The sequence below is a fragment of the Netta rufina genome (genome assembly GCF_964035555.1).
Source record: "Netta rufina genome assembly, chromosome: 7".
NCBI classification, from domain to species: Eukaryota; Metazoa; Chordata; class Aves; order Anseriformes; family Anatidae; genus Netta; species Netta rufina.
Genome location: NC_140130.1, coordinates 36528253 through 36548527, shown reverse-complemented (window position 1 = coordinate 36548527; position 20275 = coordinate 36528253).

Below are 20275 nucleotides of genomic sequence, written 5' to 3'. Positions count from 1 at the left end.
ACATGGATTTTCCCTGGTCCTATGTATTTTCCTGCTTCTCTCCTCAGAATTCTTTTATCCACTGCAATCTCCCTGAGAGGCAGTGAGTGCATCTGACAGCCTCTCTGCGTTGTGAACGTTGTCCATGCAATGCTTCAAAATCAATACAAGTTAAAGAAAGCTTGTGATTTCAAAAATTACATTTAAATATTTAAAACCTGCATAAAGAAAAACAATTCCTAAACATTTCTATTAGATGACCTCAACTGCCAACGTACCCCCAGGGTTCTCCAAAGTGTAAAATGAGTTTTTGCAATTTTCCCCATAAGGCTGTTTAACACAAGGGACCCTGTGCTGCCTGGCCGTGCCCTGGCAAAACTACCCCAACCAGTGAAAAAAAAAAAAAAAAATTCAAAGGAATAAAATATTCGCATAAAATGAGAACAAATAAATGTAGACAAACAGCTGACTTGAAGAAGTAGAAGAACATGCTGAACACCTTGTTTTTTCAAATTCACAAGTCATTTACAGCCTGTTCATCCCACTGAGAAAAAACACTAAAATCAGCATCTCCTTTCCTCTTAGCCACAGCAACAGGACTGTAGGCATTAACAGACTCAGCATTATTTAATTCAAGAATTATTGGTAATATCTGTGACCAGTTTGCTCATTGCTGGCGTTGGTGCATTTGACTGGCTGTTTGTAAGCAAGCATCGCATGAAGCAGAAGCCAATTACCTTAGCTATAGAATGATTGCACTGTGTTCCCGTTGGCATCTGGAGGAAACTCTGAAAATTAACTTTGCTCTGGCATATCTTAATTAGAGCAGTCTCTCTCAGCTCGCATGTACAAAAGGAGTTTACGGCAAGTGGAAGAGCAGATGAAAGAGCAGTTTGCTCTCGTGAGAGAGAAACCAATGCAGTTTCTGCAGAACCAAAGCAATTAACCAAGAGGTAAAGCAAAGCCCCCACCCTAGGGTCGGCGTGCAGTCCTTCCTCCAGGACTGCTATGGATGTGGAAGCACAGCGAGAGCAGTTTGATGGATCTGGCCATGAATTCACCTACAACTTCTCTTGGGACACTTATTCCAGGATAAGTTTTTAAATAAACGTTTATATTTTCATAAATATGGTTGTTAAATTTTCCCTAGGCTCATTTATAAGCAGGGTTAATTCCTCTTCTCCGGCACCAAACCAAGGTAAGGCAGGGCCCAGGCTGCACTGAGGCAGGCCCACCAGGGTCCTCCAAGGGTTGCTCCAATTGTCATTTCATCACTCCCTCACATCTCAAAGACACCATCCAGGTAACCCCCATGGTTAGCAGCTGTGCCAATGGCAAGAAATGACTGCTAGATAAGGAGGTTAACATTCACTTGAAATTGATGTAATTTACATTAAAAAAAATAGTAGCAATAAGCACTTTAATTGGTAATCAGCACAAATGTTAGCCTATTTTAGACCTCTCGTAGCCCAGGAGCCCTGCCTGCAGGCACATAAGCAAGATTGCTCAGGCACTAAGGTGGATTTTTCCCCCTCAGACACTCGGGAATGATTTGCTAACCAGAAAGGCAAGCACTGCTTAAATGTTATTGTGAAGGACCCAACGCAAGGCACCACGGCAGTTCTGGGAATGCTCCACTGGGACGTGGCTGCAATCTGCAATAAAAGAGGAAGGAAAACCACATTGATCTTTACCATAACTCACAGACCAATATTTCTACTTTTTCACATTACCCAGACGTGGAAACAAAAACTGTGGGTTTACCTGAGGTCAGACTGTAATCCAACAACTGTAATCTAACAATGTCTAATGAGAAGCTGGAGGTGGCTTGGGAGGCAGCTGGGAGGGAAAGGTGAAATCCCGCAGCTGCTGTTAAAATAAAAAATTCTCTTTGACCATCTCTTCCACTTAGTTCTGAAAACGCCGTTAAATTACTGCATTCCTTCTGAATTTACCAGGGAAAAAACATCCAAGAGCTGCGTTCCTGAACTTGTAACTATCTTAATTGGTTAAATACTAATTATCTTCCAACTCTTCAGCATTTATCTGAGATACTGCAGCAATAAGAGTAATTAGCACACAATTGCTAGATTCTCTCTTAACAGTTCAGGCTGGCAATAAGGTGTTGATGGTGAGAAACGATCACTTCAGATGTTTAAAAAAAAAAAAAAAATAGTTGCCAGAAGAGATTTATTTATTTATTTATTTTAAATTAAAAGAGAAAGCACACAATAACACCCAGCGTGTGCTTGCTGCTTGCAGGGCCAGTGAAGGTGCAGGCGCTCTTGGTGGCATCTGAGGATGCAGCACGAGGACCACAAAGCCACAAAAAACTTCAATTCAACACGGACACTTGCACATAGCTCAGCTCTGCCTCCAACATGACCCAATGCTTCTAAAGGCAAAACCTCAGGTTCTCCAAAACTGCATTTCTGGGGGGACAACTCAGTCCTGTCTGGAGCCCAAAAGTGGGCTCCAGTGGGAACTAATCTGAACGTTTCATGTTTTACATGGACAACAGTCATTTTCTTCAGCTCTGATTAAAAGAAATGGTTACAGCTTAATTCCCATTCCCAGCAGAAAACAATTACTAAGTGGTTAAGGAGACTTTGGGAGCACCCTACAAAACTGGCAAGTCTCCCAGCTGAGAAAGGAGTCAGAAGAGCTATAAAACCACCTTGCCACACACTTCTTTCCAATTAAAACTTATCATGAATCAAAGCGGGGAAAGGGCTCCAAGGCTAGAAATGATGCAGGCGTACCTGGGATGTGTTTTAAAGCAAGGAAATTTGTTTTTTGAAATTCTCTGCAGATACTGGTGGTAGGGCTGCTGAGAACGATTCCTGTCTGTCTGCTCAATTTCTTCTTACTTCTTTAATAAAACCAACTACAAGAAAAAAGATTCTGAAAATCTCCTGATTCTTGCTTTGCTCCCTGGGGTACCCACAGCATGACAACACTTTTTATACAGGAAGGGACACCACCCGCTGGGGCACCGCAAGGGATTTCCTGATGCTCTGATGGCACGGTGTCTAATTGCTGATGTAACTATACACCAGGTTAAAGAATTGGGAAGGTCTTCACATGACAGATCCTAAATCGCTCTTTTTCTCCCCAAATATCTAAAGCATCATTCAGTACTGTCCTATTAGGCTCACTCCTTCCCTACTTCTACCATCTTTAGTCACCTACAGAACTCACACACTACTTTGGCTAAATAGGTTTGGAATAGAACTTTTTTATTAAAAAAACACCTTACTGAGAAAAACAGCAATCCCCTCATCCATCTTTTCTACAGATTTCTTCAAATACTCATTATTTTAAAAGAAAAGCCTTTCATAAGGATGACTTATGACATACCCACTTTCTTCAGGTTTTCCCTTTATCCTCCAAGTTGATTTCAAATTCTCCTCTCCTGACATTTTGTGCTATTAAGTAGTCATTTATTACCATTGTTGTGTTCCATATTTTGAAGGTGTGAAACAAGTTTATCAATTACAATTATTGTGAGCATCCCTTTTGATTTTTTCCTCAAAGGCATGTGTTAATTAAATCTAAGTATTGAAGAGATTGTGCCATATTTTCATAACCTTTTTGTCTTCGTATGCATAACAAGCACAATACTGATTTAAGTACCCTTTTTTTCCCCTTCTTTAAGAAAGACAAAAGCAAATTCTATTAATCCTTAAGTATATTCACTTTCAGTAGTCTGAAGCATAGAACATCTTGAAATGAATTTAAACATCTCTCTGATCATCATTCAATAGCTCAGTCAGTTTCAGCTTGTTCAGAGCTTTATTTCTTTGGGTTTGTTTCACTTTAAGGTTAGACAAAGCCAGATTTTGTAAATGGGGGCTCTCAAGAACAGAATAGCCCCCTGTAAATATATATGCTATACAAAAGGCATAAATAACTCCTGCAGGATGTCATCATCAAGGCAAAGGTAGAGCTGAGCTCTGAAACCTCTCACTGCTCTCCCTCCACCTGCTGGGGCAGGAGGATGCTTCCTCCCACACCGCAGCCCTTCAGCTCAGCCGGTGTTAAAACAGGATCAGACAATAAGTTAATCATTTTCCTTTCACTAATGAGGTTTCATAATACATTTTCTTTGTTTTGAGTAATTGAAACTGTCATTGCGGTAGGTCATCAGATATCGCATCCACCTCAGAAGTCTCCCTGTAACAGCCTCAAGCTCTATCTGTTGAAAAGTTAATCAAGCTGAAATGTCACAGAATCTAATAACTACCAAGGAAGAGTTTTTAAGTTCCAAATACCACTAATTATGTTATTTTCCAACAGGAAATAGGCTTTATGGTAATTGACCAAGTATTGTTTTCAGTGGCCATTTATTTCTGTTCATCCCAGTTTTGCTCTTTCCCCAGTCTGGGAACAGATCTAAACTGGGGCAGGCACCTGCAGTGAGTGTAACTGCACACCCATGTGGCTCAGACTCCGCGCTTACCAGCTTCCTTGCTCTCCCCAGTTCCCTTTTATTGAGAGACTTTATTTCCACAGCCCAAGTGTCCTGCAGCTGGAGTCTCTAAACTCTTGACTTGACAGCTGAGATGGATGACTAAGGGCAGCCACTGACATTTGAAAGTATTTGTAATAAAGACATTTGAATAAAATCAAGGCACAAGCACAAAGACAGGCAGGCTGCAGTGTCTTCAAGGCAGCAGTGCTTATAGAACTGTGCGCTATCACACAATAACAGGCAGTAACGGTTTCTGGCACCTTTAGGAAAACACTTCTAAATAAAAAAATAAGTGTTTCACCGTGAACATACTTTTGATAGCAACCAGCTATTCACAGACAAGTGTGAATCCCATGTGGCTTTGTGAATTTTAAATGACTCTATCTGATGTTAGGAGCAGAGACAGAGCCAACACTAAGCATGTGCAGGGTGGGTACAAAATATATGGCAAGAGAAGAACACAAAATCTATATCACATTGATTGGAGTTTGGGTGTTAAACACATTATTCTACAATGCAGAACAACAAAGTTATTCCTTTCTGTTCTTAAAAGAAATAAAAACCTCTATGCAAAGCGTGGCATTCAGTTTAATTGCATACGGGTAGAGCGTTAGAATGCTGACTGCAGAAAAATAATAAACAGTATCCCGTATGGCTATCAGCTTTTAATTTAGCAATAAATAAAACACAGAAGAGAAACTCAAAGGTAATAAACATTTTTCACCTGCACCCTTAGCATTTTACCACTGCATTACTGTACATTCTGGACTGTTTGGTGTTCACTGACATAATGGCAGAAGCCAAACTATTTTAATCTACTGGAAATATGAAGGTTACTGGCTGGTCAGGGAGGTGGACAGAAAAGAGAAATGGGTGCTGTTGTGAACCCTCACGGGCTGACAAGGCACAGGCAGGCAGGACAAAATGTTTGAGCACTGCCTGTATGGCTCCAGCAGCACGGTGGGCGGCATCGCCCCTGCTCTGCTGGCTGCTCACAGCCCCGCTGCACCCGAACAGACACGCCACATGCAGCTTGCTTCCTTAGGCTGAGTGTTAATGAGATGTTGGCGTGACATGCAGCTGGATGTCCATCAGACACTTCACCAGGCATGCTGGTGCTTGCATGGAGCCGGTTTGACAGCAGAACATTATCCCATGAGAGTTACAAAGTCCCAGCAGCGATCGAGAGCACCAGTGGGAAATGCCCCAGGACAGCCTCCAGCCTCAGCACCAAGGGCAGGTATTTCCTAGCAGTACTTTTCTCAGTTACTTTCAGCCCAGCTTTAAATGCAGGTCTCCAACAACATCCCCCAAGGCTCTATTTTGCAAAAGTTCAGCTTTTGCCTAAACCTTCCTTTTCTCCACCCCATTAAACATAGTTATATCCCTTTCACTCTAAATCTTCTTCATGGGGATTTTACCTCCTCCACCTTGTGTCTGTCACTAAGATCCAAATTTCACATGAACAGGCAGGAGGAATGTCTATGAAGCGAGGAAAGTCAGAGTGTCATGGAATTAGATTTACACAAATCTAATGTAGCAGTAATTAAGGATTTATTATACGCCTTTATAGGAAATAATAAGATCAGATTATGTGATTCTTAACAGCATTTAATCAGTATCTGAGTATTAGTCGATTAACACAATGAACCGAAGGAATTTGCTACAATACAAACGACGACTTAGTTCCAGATTTGAGAACAGCAAGGTTCACCCCAGGCTTACTGCAGGGTCCTGGGGGAGCTCTAACCCCAAACATGCACTTCCAAATCCCCCTTAAGGTGAATTACTCACCCTTCTGTCTCATCAACGTTTGTCTGTGGTCAAGCTCGTTCCTCGAGGAGCCAGCCCTGAAAAGCTGGGGGAAATGGGGGGGGTACAGCCTGCTGTGGTCCCTGGAGAGCTCAGGGAGTTTGTGCTTGGGGTCACTATTCATAGGAGGGCAATACCACAGTCTCTTGGTCAGTAATCTTCTGGGATTCAGGTGTTTTGTACAGGAATCAAATTGCACTGTCCTGCCTACCCTTAGCACTCAATTGTGTCCTGCTGTGCCTGGAGGCCTGAGCCAGCCCTGTGCCCAGTGCCGGGGCAGAGCCCATCACGCAGTCAGCACACACACATAGGCACCGAGCACACATCTCCCCCTCGCCGTGAGTGGCCTACATCCACTTTGTGAGCTGTCACTGCAGAAGAAGCACCACCTGAAGTGAGACACCACCTGCAGGATTTAGCCCTTAGTCTGTGTGACAGCACGCAGCTCTTGCTTCTTGTCCTTCAGGCTGCTCAGCTTAACTGCAGCTCCTCCCCATACGCTGGAGTAAAATATGAAGGAAAGCCTTTGCAATCACCAACACCCCAACCAGGATAAGGGGAATCAGCCCCCGTGAGTTTGTCAGGAATGAACTCCATCAGATCAGCCTGGTTTTCCCCTGTGACAGCCGGGCAGGGGGCAGGCTGTGGCTCAGAACCTGTGCTGGTTGCACAGGAACCCTCTCCAAGCCCACAGGACCTTGTGGGCTCAGTGTCCCAGTTTATGGCTCTCTATGACAGCTGCTCTGTTTTCACCCTACCAATTCCCTGTTTATACTTCTTTTATTTTTCTAAACTCTGTCTCCTTTTAGTTCTGTACCTGCACTGCTGCCTACCAGCTTCCTGAGCAGCGTGCTAACAGCAGCATGCCCTCTACTCCCTCTCCCATACAACGAACCAGCTAAACAAGTGACGGCAGCACCATAGGGCTGGATATTTTCTCCCACATTGCTCATCCCTCAGCTCACAGCTCCACCTTTCCCGTCTTGCCGTCAGTTTTGGTTTCAAGCGACAGTGCTCCAGTCCCAGGTGGGTGCAGGGGTTGTGCAGGGACACGTGTGATATGCCAGCAGCATCTAAATACCTCCTGTGTCAGCAACCAGTTACCAGACTTGTCCGCTTGTTTGTTTTAGAGCAGTGGAAATTGATTTCACCGTGTTTCACCACAAAGAGAGGGAAAAGGCCAATGTATCCACGTGAATCTATTTTGCAAACTACTGCCAATGAGGACAACTCACCTCTCACCCGTCCCACTACCAAATCTTAATTCTCCTGTGATGTTTGCTAGTTTTTTTCTCCTCCTTTCCTAAACTTATTGTATTTTCTCTTTGCTGTGTCATGTACACCAAGTGAGAATTTAAAGTGTCCATGTTTGTATTTTGCCAAATCCTGAACTTTCTGTGGAGACAGTTCAGGGAGGTGGAACAGAAAAAAGCCTCAACCCCTCTGCCTGGTCTTCAGCACAGGAATCGAACTTGGCCTCAAATTCCCACCAAGAGCTGGAAAACACAGGTATGACTTCAGAAATCCTCCTAGCTTGGAGCAAAGCCAGCCAGGAGCAAAGGAGAAAGGAAATTTCCTCATGTGTTTCTATCAGCTGTGACAACAAAGAACAATCACTGTTCAATACACAAGTCCGAGGGTGTGCCTCGGTCCTGCTGACAGCTTCGCTCCTTTTCATTTAAAAAGGGAAAAAGAAAAGAGCAAAGGTGAGACCAGGGGAGCAGCTTTAGGTGAATCTGCATTTATCCAATCACTCCAGTGCTGCTTCAGCTGAGGGGGATGCCACAGCTGGGCAAACCCGTGTCCTCTCAGCCCCATTTCTTTTCTTTTCAACATATCGTGGAAGACAAGTGCATCTGAGGTACCTCAGAGCAACACAGGGAGAATATTTCTTGATGTCTTAGGAGCTGCCAGCGTTTTCAAGGGGTTTTCTATACTTTAAATGCACCTAGCAGTATAGGATTATTTATTTATTTATTTATTTTAACTGAGAATACCAGCCCCAGAGACACCAACAAAGAGAGCTCTACAACTTGGTAGTGAATGAGAAATCTCCCCCTGTGCACTGGCTGAAGATCGCTGTGCTTTCACCCACTGCTGTGGGGGAACACATCCGACACAACTCCAAATGCCAGCTAAAGCCCCTTCCTTCTCACAGCTGCCAGCAATAACTTTTCACTCCTAAGCAATTTACAGAGTTGCTTAACTTTGGCAGAAAGTGGTGCTGCAGCCATGCTTCCATGGAAATCCATGCTGATACAGTTATTTCTCTGAAGGAAATTATTGCTCTTCTCCTTTGGAGTTTATCAGATATTATCCTAAGCACAAAAGGAATTCTTAATGAACGGATTATGAACATTCTGAGAAACTTCATGAAATAATTTGCAAAACAAATGAAACAATCTGTTAGCAAAGAATGAAAGGATTTGGGGGGAAAAAAAAAAAAAAAAAAAAAAAAGAAAAAAGGATAAGTTTGTTATTTCCTGTAATAAACTCATTAACTTATATTCAAATTAGCTACAACACTGGGAATCTCAGCAAGTGTTGATTGCCAAAATTCCCAGGGCTGTTGCTAATTCATCAAAAAGGCTGAAAAGCTTTATTTTTTATAGATACGGAATTGCTGAACTAGAGCAAATAAACAAGCCATCGTGGATTATAAACACACATATATATACATACATGTTTTGACACACTTCTGGGATGACAAATAATTAAAGTGGCTGCCCAATATGTATGCAACACAAAACCTGCTAATATTAAAGGTGTGTGCTTATAGCAGTACTTCAGGTCACTGCCATCACGATGCCAATGGCCAATATTCTCCAGCCATACCTCTGCTTCGCAGGACCTTCCCCAATTTCTTGACTTCTGGCATTTTTTGTTTCTCCCCTGGATTTTCTGGATGACAACAGGAGCCACCAGCAGCAAGCTCATAACAAGGACTGGGAATTTAGAGAAAGCGATGGACAACTGGTACCTGCAAAGAAGAGGCATTGAGGGAAACTGAGGAGCCCAGCCAGGCATGCACTGAGCCTTGTGGCCGGGGGACACAGCAGCCTTGTGCTGAAGGCGTCCCGCCACATTTACATTTTATTTACATTATGCTGTAAAGTAAAAAAAAAATGTTTGTAGACGGTTATTATTCCCTTTACACAGTGTCTGCCAGGAGACTATAAATCCAACATTTATCTGGGAAAATTGCTGTAAATGGAAATTAGCAAAATCCTCAATCTTCATAATCAGGGCAACTTCATGCCCAGGAATCCCAGGTGGCTTTTTAAGAGGAAAGGGTGAATCTTTATGTTTGCAGAGAGCAAGCAGTAGGAGTATCACCGCTCTAAAAACATTTAAACTGCAGACAAGCATTTTTTCAGATACTTTAGGCTCAGATTTACCATAAATTTCAAGGTCACCAAGTCTTATTATTCCTTCTGTGCCCTACTATGTCTGCTAAGCTGGCACCTGTAAAAGTGCAGAAGCATGAGTACCAAAGCCAAGGGACTCAGCAGCTCTCTTCCAGGGTCCAAATTGCTGTAAAACTGCGTGCACCAAGCTAACACAGGCTCTGGCATTTTTATAGACTGAGGTAGACAGAAGAACATCTGAAAATCAAAACCAAAATAAAATCTTTGACCTTTCTGCACAGGGTGGGGCTGGTGCTGTGCATAGGAGGGTGCTGGGTGCAGGAAGCTTTCCCTTCGTGTCTGGCTGGGGTGTGAATGAAGCCAAAGGAATAGCACTGCACCAGCACAGGAAAGAGCAGCAGCAGGTCTATGTTGAACTTTACTGGAAATGTTTTCTTCCATTATTATTTCCTATTTTTCCTCCGTCGTTTCTCTTGTTGATGGGTGAAGGAGGAGGCTGTGCTGTGCTGGTTACAGGACCCTCCTGATCAGGGTTCCACTTCTGGGGGATGACCCAGCACAGTGTGAGCACAGTGATGGCACAAAATTGATTTAGAGAGCACTTTTGGAAGCTGAAAGCACTGAAGAAAAACAGTGTATGACACTGAAAACTGCATGTTGAGGCTGGTGCAGGCAAGCCTGTGGTGAGAGGAGGTTAGCTGGCACTGAGCTGCTCCCAATAACCTTCTCTTCGTGCTCCCTGCTTGTAATGCCATCAGACTGCTCCTTCACCCCTCCCATGGGCACTCCTGGTAAGAACAACAGGGATCCAAGAGGTGCTGAAAACTCTCCTTGCTTTTCTTCATCTCCATTTTCACTCCAGCACAACCACCAAGACCACACGGTGTGCTCTGATGGCCCAGCACAGCTGGGAAGTCACCGCCTGAGGACGGCCACATCAGGGTGACCACCAGCATCACCCAGCACTCAGGGACCTGAGGACACCAAGAGCAGCATGGCAGCATCACCTTGTAGTTCGCAGCCTCCTGAGTACCTGCACCAAGGCCTTGTAGGAAAGTGACCCTTTTTTTGCCCCAAACAGCTTTCACATAACAGTGGTGTTTATTCAGGACACCATTTCGCAGAGGGGCTGCTGAGATGCCACCAGTTTTGTGCTACAGACTGCACGGTGTGGAAATATTACCTGATGGAGCAAGGGAGAGAGTCCTGGGCTGCCAAGTGGAGACTCAGAGACCCTCAGACAATTACGAGCAGCGAAAAAGGATCTTTGTTTACTAAAAGAGGAGACATTTAAACGCAAGTCTAAAATTTCAGCGAATTTTTGGCTGTTGCTTCTTTGCTCTTCTGCATATTTTTCATGTATATTTTATGAACTTCATTAGAATTTCAGGGAGATTTTCTCCAGTCTGATGTGAAATATTCCATGCTTGGTTTTATGTAGTGGTATGAAAACTTAAGAATGAAGACCATGGTTTTATGTATTAAAACTGCATTTTTTAATGGAACTTTTCTTAGAAGTGACACGTTTACTCTCATGGATTTTTTTAATATATTTTTTTTAATTTTATTTTTCATTCTGAGGTGTTTTAATGCCCTCTTTAACATGCAGTGGTATCATTATGATGTGTCATTTTTTTCCTCCATAAAATGCACAATGCTGCAAGGAAGATGCAGTTATTAATTATAACTTCTATTGGAAGAGTGGATGCTTTAAAAAATATATTCTTCAATCATATCAATATTTTCATGAAAATCTTTGAAAGTATCTTGGAATGTTTCATCAGTATTTTAGTGCATTAAATGCAATGGCAGCATTTTCAGCTGGAGGGGGAGGAATTATCACAGGTTCAAGGAATTGCCTTACAAATGGATGTCCCAACATCCAGCTCAGACAAGGAGACTGTCCATCCCAAAACAACAGTGATGTGCCAACAAGCTGGCATTAAGTCAGCATGTGTAACTACTTCTATTCCTGCCTGATCAACTGTAATTTGGTGTTTAATATTCTAGATCACAAAAAGACTCTGAGAGGGGAGGACAGATCCAACACATCGACTCACTAAATCCTCATTAGCCCACCAAAAAATGAAAGCCCAGATCCATTTGTGACCCCTTAACAATCATTTCACAATAACAGGAGTTCAGAAGCATGTTTTCTCTGAACCTACATGGAAGCTGGGCAGGTATCTGTAATAGGTGAGGAAAGGAAAATGATGGCCAGGGACTCCCTTCCCACTGCAGGAGCAGCTGTGCCAGCAGAGGTTTCATTGGCCATCAATAGCAGGACTCTTAGAAAAGGGTGAGCGATTGTATCTGACCCTCTACAGCCACTGCCAACAGCACTGTTAAATTTTATGGGAATTATTTTCACCAGAAGGAAGATGCCTACGTACTACAAAGTCTCTTTCAAAGCTGCCCTGATAAAACACAATAAAGCACCTCACTTGGTTGCCAGTGTGCCCTATACAGTCAGATGCTGCGCTGTCAAAGCCATGAAAATGATGACCTCAAGCAGGGCATTGATCATACTGTAGACAATTTAATTTTAACATGGCCTGTTGTCACACTGCTCGAACTTTCTTTCCCTACAAAGGTCCTGGTTCCTGGCCTTGCAGCCCTGAAGCAGAGCAGAGCAATCTGTGCTCTCCTGAGACATCCAGGACTGGGGTGTTTGGGTTGGCTTGGTCCAACCCAACCGGGCAGCAATGAGCACGGGGGAGGTGGGTCACAGCAGAGTGGCAGACAGCACAATGCTGATTTTTGAAAGGCAGAAAACAGGGACATATCTCCAGCTGTTTGTGGACAACCTCCCTGTTCTCTCCGAGGCAGCACTTCTGATGGCTTCCCACCCTTACCCAGCAGTGCAAGCAACCCCTGGAGCACGAGGAGAGGACACGGCAGAGGGAGGCAGCCAGAAAGGAGAGGAGATAGAGAGCTGCAGCACTGCCAGACTGCAAATGTTCACCCACAATCAGTGATGCAGCACTCAGTGAACTTGTTGTTTTAAAACAGCACTGCAAACCATGGTTTCTTGCCAGTTAATACGCACCACAAATCACCTTGCGTGGACGCAGGCTGCTCCACAGCACATCGACTACACACAGCACAAACCGCACCACCAGTGACGAGGCTATATATAGATTCATTGCCTCGTATAATGAAGCTTCAAATTCTGCTGGAGCCTCTAAAATCTATTAATTTTAATTTCCATAATGTGTTAGCATACTGGCACTGCGCTTCCAACAGGAGAAAGAGAAGCGCAGTCCAATTTGACCGTGCACACCATCACCAGCATGATGAAGATCTGGCAAGGGACAGTCCTCCTAAGTTGAGATGTGATGCAGATATGACTCCTTTACCTAAACACCCGAATTTGCATAATTTGCTTGATGTTGCAGCCTTTTCTTGGTTTATATATTAAAACAACCTTGTCTGTTTAATAAACCCCAATGTAGTGTCAATGCCCATGAATTACATTGAATTAGACCATTTTTTTTCCCAGACTAATAAGTACCAGTAGCAGTCCAATTTTTATTACATACTTAAGTTTAGATTTTAAATTTTAAACAACTGAACACTGAATTGAATTTTGCATTTAGCAGAGATGCAAATCCCATAACTGGTAGTTTTGAGTCTGCAGAGGTTTGGCTATATTGCTTTAAAGAACCAAAAGAAAATTATTGGCAAAAAGTCATTTTAGCTTTAGTGTTCCATGGTTGCAAAGGGCTCTGTTATAAAAGAGACTAGGATGTTTTTATTATTTGTCTCTTACCTTGATGTCAAGCCTACTGAAATTTTCTGCAGCCACACGTTTTATGACACAATGTTTAATATCTAACACAGACACGAAACAACATAATTTAAAGAGATGGTATGATACATCACTGTTTCTTCTTCCATTAATACAGCAAGGTTTGCTCACAAGAAAAAACATTTTAATCAGAGGACAATAAAGTTATTGCTCTGATGCCCTGAAACACCTCTGAATTACAGTAAATTACAGTAAAAATAGATCTGGAGAAGTAGTGGAGTAGCAGTCCTGGGGAGGAGACATTCTCAAATGAAAGCAGCTTAACCTGCCGTGGTACTTAGAGTCACAAAATCACAGAATCACATTGGAAAAGACCTTCAAGGTCGTGAAGTCCAACTATCAACCCAGCCTACAAAGTTCCATCACCACGTTCCTAGGCCCCACGTCCACACATCCCTTAAACACCCCCAGGGATGTTTAAGGCTCCACCACCTCCTTGGGCAGCCTGTCCCAGTGCTGGGCTGCCCTCTCCATGAAGAAATTCTTCCTAACACCCAACCTAAACCTCCCACGCAACTCGAGCCCATTTCTTCGTGTTCTATTGCTTGTCCTCTGAGAAGACAGACTGACACACTTCTCATGGCAACCTCCTTCCAGACTAAACCCCAGATCCCTCAGCTGCTCCCCACATATTTTGTGTTCTAGCCCCTTCACCAGCTTTGTTGCTCTTCTCTGCACAAGCTCGAGCAACTCAATATCCTTCTTGTAGTGAGGGGCCCAAAACTGAGCCCAGCATTCCAGGCACAGTCTCACCAGTGGCATGTACCAGGTAACAATCATTTCCCTAGTTCTGCTGGCCACACTGCTTCTGATACTTCCTTCCCTTTGGAGCAATGTGAAAATGGACCAAAGACAGGCCAGATAAGGTCCAGTAGAATGAATCTGTGTCTTCAGTATGGCTCAACATATGACACTACTGCCTTTTTCCACCTTACATTTAGCCAAGACCACCATGTGGATTGAATTTACTTCAATAAGATTTGACTGCCAAAAATCTCCCCCCCCAAGACACCAAATTCTCCAACCACATAGCTCACAGTGCAGTGTACATAGCAAGTGTACATGGCTTATACATGACAACAGCATTATCTTCTCTCAGTAAAGAACTTCTACCTGCAGTATCACTGGCAAATTTTAACAATTGCTTCAAGAGGAAAAAAATACACATTTAACATATGTATAGATACATATCTATAGATACATATCTAACAAAGATAGATTCATGTCTAATGAAGACACTGTTGAAGTGTTAAAGGAAAACTGAAGATCCAAATCTCAGTGGGAAGAAAAAAAAATGTTACTGAGGCCCATTTCTAGCTCTAAACCCATTCAGAGCTGTTCCCAAGACAGAGCACACGGTCTGCCTGGTAGAAGTGCTCGCTTTGTGAGGGTGGACAATCAAAGGCAGACTCAGGGCAAACTGAAATATATTTTCAAGTGATGTTTTGCCTGCTGCACTCTTGTTAGAGACATCCTATGACTCTATTTGATATCGCTCTGCCTGTTTTGCTGTGCTGTTAAGCAGTAATGAAAGAGGGAACCTTCCAGGCAGAATTTCCTGTACCTACAGACAAAATCAATGAAGCACAAACAAACCCAACACCGCAACACCCACAGTGGGAATGGAAAAATCCAGATTTGCAGACCTCTTCCACTGCTGTACCTGGGTCAGTATGAGACTGGATTAATTCCCATGCAGTAGCCATATACAGGCAATGTGTTTATGAATGCTTAATAATGGAGATGGTGAAATTCACAGCAACCTCAACACCTTTATACAGAAACCATTTCCTTACAGCCCTGAAAATTCACTTTTAAAGCCCACAGAAATGCGTAGAAGAGTGACTTTTTCAAGTACCCATTGGCTTACATTTTGAAGGCATTCAAGAAATTTCCCTGTAGTAAAGCAGGTTGAGTGGGACATGCTAATATTGGAGGTGAAGCAAAAAGATGAAAACATGAAATATTCTGATGTTTCCCAAACATGAAATATTCTGATGTGACTGAAAATAAATGCTTTGCAGAAATGTCAGTTTCAGCAAAATTTAAGTGTAGTTTTCACTCAAACTGTGCCTTGATTAACGTGTTACTGCTTACAGTAACCTGTCAGTGCTCACAGACACAAACTGGGAGTTTTGGCTTTGTGAGAAACCCAGGTCTCTGCTTGCAGCAGCAGAGGCCATGTGTGAGAGCCTCTGAGTGAGAGGTTTCTGCTTCTCCATGGGCCATCCCCTGCCTTCATCCCACACCCATGGGGCACCATGTTCCCAGCTGCCCCCATCCCTGCCAAAATCCTGCCTGGTCTCCTCTTCCTCACAGTCCCCCATCCTACCAGAGGCGCTCGTCCGTATTCAGAGGGTGGCAGCACTGACAGCCTTTGCAGCTTCTTGCAGTGGTGTCTCACAACATCACCAGAAACCTGCAGGCAACTCAATTTTTCCTACAGAAAAGTAGTTTTGAGTTTATTGCAGGAGGTAAGTTAGCTGTCAGTCTTCACCTCAGCTAATGAAAGCCTACCAAGGTGGGAACGTGCCCAGCCCCAGAGTTGCTGGAAGCTCACAAAGACACACACAGGACAGAGCTTATTAAAAACAGAAAAACTTGGTCCCCGGCTTTTCAAGAGCAACTCCTCACCTTGGCTGCCCATGGTGTTGAGACACTTAAGAAGATTTTTCAGAGGATCTCTGGGATGTTTCCAGTTGGGTTGCTGGGAACAGAAGCACCAGGGGATCAGCACTCCCCTGGAAAGCAGAGCACTGGCACCCTGTGCACCAAGTCTCCGTAAATACTCTGCACAGCCCATGGAATAAAACACCGGGAAAGAAAAATGCAAAATAAAATGCTCTAAGTTACATCCAAACAGCTGGGGAGCTCAGCTGAAAAAGTCTGCTGGGAAAGGAAATTGTGTTTTTCCGCAGCCACTCTTGTAGCTGAAGTCAGTTTAAGGAACACTGAGCCTTTCCACGTGGCTTCTCCCGGGGAAGCTCGAAGGCATTAGAGTGCAGAAGTGATGGGTGATTAAAGGCAAGCGACTGTGAAGCCCTGCTCTGCTTCTCTCCCGTCACAGCCTTCACCCTGCCAGGCTCCAGGGAAGCGCTGCAGACGCTCTCGGTGTACGCTCACAGCCAGAACCCGATCCTGCAGTGCCTTTGATCCGGGTCTGTTCTTGGGAAAGCTGCAACCAAAATCACAAGCCGCACAGCTCATCTGCCACATTTCCAGCTCCTGCTCTCTACAGCAGAGGTGTTCACCAGAACTTGTGCGATGTACCACCAGAGAGCCTCAGTACGAGCACTGCCTGGGGAAGAGCCCCTCTGCTGGGCTCAGTCCTGGGCAGCCCACGCAGTCCCACCCAGAAATCACAGAAAATCTTACCTGATTTGTTAAACGGCAACTTTAACGCTTTTGAAGGTGTTCGCTACGTTACAAGATTACTTACAAAGCTGGTCTGCAGGACCTGAGGTCAGGGAAGTCTGCAGAAGGAGCTCTCTTGGAAAAATCTGGCCTCAGGTTTGCAAGCCCTTCAAAACACACCTTCAGCTGTGGATGCTGGCTATCTAGCCACAGGATTCTGCTTTTGCTTATTCATTTATTTATTTCTCCCCAGTCTTGTAACAGCTCTGGTGAAAATAAGCTATTTAAAGCTTCAGTGCCTCCCTGAAAAATCTTCTGTGAAAGTTTAGAGATGTTTAAATAATGTTAGGTATACATGAACAGAAAATGCCTGCTGCCTCCTGTGCCACTAAGAAATTAGCACAGTTATTTTACACAAATATCTAATATTTCCCTCCTGTGGAAAAAAAAAAAATAAAATTGATTTTTTAATTTTCTTAATATATTTTATAGGAGAATTTACTGTGTTCACAACCCTTAAAATCCATCTATCACTTTAACACCAGATTAAATCCTGTATAGCCCATTACTACCACTTTGGAGGAAAACATTGTGCATGCTGCCGTGGCACAAACTGGGACTGTGTTACCACTGATAATGTTGTCTTAGAAATCTCTAAATGAAGGTACGTAATGATGGGAGCACACTGCTATAAGCACTCAGTTACAAAAACATCTTGTAATGCTGTGGGCAGTGGTATCAAATTAAAATACACACTAAATCCTATTATCTGGCAGTTTATTTAGCAATTTGCAGCTTGCAAACACAGCATGCCTGTAATTCATTAGGATGAATACTGAAGAAAAAAAAAAAAAAAAAAAAAGTAGATTAAAAAAAACCCTCTTACTTTGTAATTGTACTTTAAAGGCAAAAACACAAAACCCTCACAGCAAATAAAGCACTTCTACACCTCTCCCAGATGGAGTTTCTCAAGCCTGGGGAAAACTTTAATTCAGGCAAAAAAATTTACAAAGGACTTGGAAATCTTCACTTGTGGTGCTATCTGCTGTGCAAACAGCTTTATAACAACCTACTGAGAGAGCGAGTGGTAGTTTTGCCCAAGCCAGATATTCACAGAAAATCCGAGATCTTGGCATATCTGCCAGATACTTTATTTGCCTGTTGGTTGAAACTGAAATGGAGGCGAATGGGCAGGATCTGGTGAGAAGACAGCCCTGTCTGTGGGGAGGAGAGGCTACCTATTCACAGCCACGTTTCCATACTGCTTTCTCTCCGGTGAAAACATTGGATCTTACAATGCCTGAATAAATTACAGGAGAGCTCCAAAAGTCCTTCCTTCCCTCCTTCCTTCCTGTCTTGCACCCATCTGCCCATCCGTTCTGTGTTGCTGAATCACCTGCTGCTGCCGTGGCTCTCTCAGAGGCTTCTCTGTGCGATTCCCCCACACAGCTGGGTTGCTGCTCTTCCCGTACAGAAATGTGCATACACGATAACTTAAGTACTCCCCACCAGTTAATAAAAAATGAATGCTAGGTGATCCAAAGCGATTGCCTTTACCTCGTCCACATTGCTCTGCTGTAAATTGCACTGATCTATTCCTACAGAAAAGACACTCTGAAAGCATGATGCTCCGTGTGAATTCAGTGACCCATTGCCTGTTTCAATTACATGACACTCGCTGCGCTGACAGTCATGAATAAACATGTCTTAGCATTTTTGGTCCCGTCCTGCCCGAGCAGGGTTAACATTTCGCATCATTTTGTTTCAGAGCTTATATTAAATACATTTTGAAGTGGAGCTGCAGCAGAAGGAAGCACGGTGTAAGTCACTTAGCCACAGTGCTTTACTTTCAATTTACATTGGAGCTTTTTGACCCCAAGTTTATTGCGGCAGCAAATAAGACCGTAAAATTGGAATAAGTGTCTGTCTGGTCCATGATTTGGCAAATACTACAGCTCGCCAACTGCCCAAATTGAATGTAGGTATTTTGGCAAATCACTGCCTAACAGCTGTTCTGCCCAGTGTTATGAAGCCTCAGTATAGATATACATTAGAAGCACTTCAGTTTATTTCTGCACTAATTAGAGCACCAGGACTCATTTTGGATTTCACAAAACTCTGCTGCAGCCGCACGCAGAGCTGCAGACAATTCAATAACAGCCTCATATCCTATTCTCCATTGCCTTTGAAAACCGCACGTTTTCCCTTTCATTAGTTAAGGTCAAGGAACTCCAGGATGCTAAAACAGCCTGCACATAAGAGACAGACGAAAAGCACCGTCACCAGGGCACATTTTAGCTGAGAAGCACCTCCTCAGGTTCCTCCTGCCAGGTTTGGCCGGGTCCAGGCATCTCTCCATCACCTGCAAAAAGACCAGCACCTGCATCAGAGTGAATACGCAGCTTCCCCCCAACAAATACCTTCAGCACTGCTCCTCCTGCCCTGTGCACCTCACAGGGCTGGGGCATGGCCACGCTCCCCTGCCAGCCACTGTGACCACACGCATCTGTGTGCATCCTCCACACCGGGAAGCCAAGCGTCCCATGGGACCCTGAGGAACCTGCTCTCCCACCCTTGTCCTGCTGCCACTGCCCACGGGACACATTCCCCATGAAAGGCCAGCAATGCTTTTACTGCTGGATCAGTTTTATCCCACAGAAAGGGCTCACGGTCAAAGAATGGACCACGGAAATTTTTATTGCTGCTTCATGCTACAGGCAGTCATTGGAAAACAAGGAATCGCTAAGACAAGGAAATCATATTCTGCAGCATATTAAGAACATTTTAATAGTCCCTTGATAATGTCCTTGTAGCTTATGATTGTAGAGTGGCCTTACCAGGAAAGCTGTGTTAAGATCTGACTGCCTTTTTCAGGGTGTGGGAGGAGACACAGGCGGTCGCACCCAACACTCTGAGCCTTGAATAGCACCAAGTGCACTGAGCAGGCGCTTTGCACCTTTCTTCCTTAGGGCTCCCTGAGAGAGACAACAATGTGCCAGAAAAATTCAAATCCATCGTTTTTCCAATGTAATTTCAGCCCTTTCGTAACTTGTTTGAAGTACCAGTGTCAAACACTCATTTTAGCATTCCCATACCAGCCTGAGCCTGCCAGCTTCCTCCCCCTCAGATGCACCCTGTAATTTTCTGATCTGATCAATCGTCTCTTTGAAAGACAAGCTAGATTAATGCAGGGATTAATGGTGAATATATCTAGAGTCCCAGGGTCTAGATCTTTACACAGATTTGTTGAACCTTCAGATGCAGAGAAGAAGAGAAGAGACTTGCAGTTTTATATGTAGATTTTTGTTGTTGTTTTGTATGAAACAGTCTTTTTTGGCCACGGAAAAAGGAATTTTTATGGGGAAAAAAAAGAAACAAACTGCGTGATCTCATTTAACAAGCCTCCAGCAAACAAGAATCCCCCCCAAAAATGAAAAAGCCAGAACCTCTGCCATTTTGTTTCTTCCTTCGGAGATT